This window comes from Morone saxatilis, unplaced genomic scaffold (assembly GCF_004916995.1).
Source record: "Morone saxatilis isolate NCDOM2014 unplaced genomic scaffold, NCSU_SB_2.0 Contig17, whole genome shotgun sequence".
In the NCBI taxonomy this organism is placed as follows: Eukaryota; Metazoa; Chordata; class Actinopteri; family Moronidae; genus Morone; species Morone saxatilis.
Window position 1 is genome coordinate 25695222 of NW_023339729.1, and position 290 is coordinate 25695511.

At 19.7% G+C, this 290-nt stretch overlaps 1 protein-coding gene across 1 annotated transcript in view; it reads right to left on the reverse strand.

Moving 5' to 3' along the window:
• Positions 1-290, reverse strand: part of LOC118326966 (DNA replication ATP-dependent helicase/nuclease DNA2-like) — an 8393-nt gene that overhangs the window by 1493 nt on the left and 6610 nt on the right. The gene's annotated exons all lie outside the window — the stretch shown is intronic.

The window sequence follows — 290 nt, forward strand, 5'->3', positions numbered from 1 at the left end:
TATTATTATTATTATTATATCTTATTTTTAAAAAACTGCAGATATTTACTGTTTATTTAATAGATGAAACTGTTAAATTCAAGTTTAATACTGTTAATACATTTCTAATAATATGTAAAATCAGTGACATTAACAGTAAAAACAGTATTTGTTGTGTAATTTTAATAGATTAGTTTGTTAACTAACTGATATCTTATATAATTATGGAAGTTTAATAAATGTTATCAGTGTAAACAGCAATAATTACTGTAATTTCACAGAGAATTACTTTTATTACAGTTCTATAACTT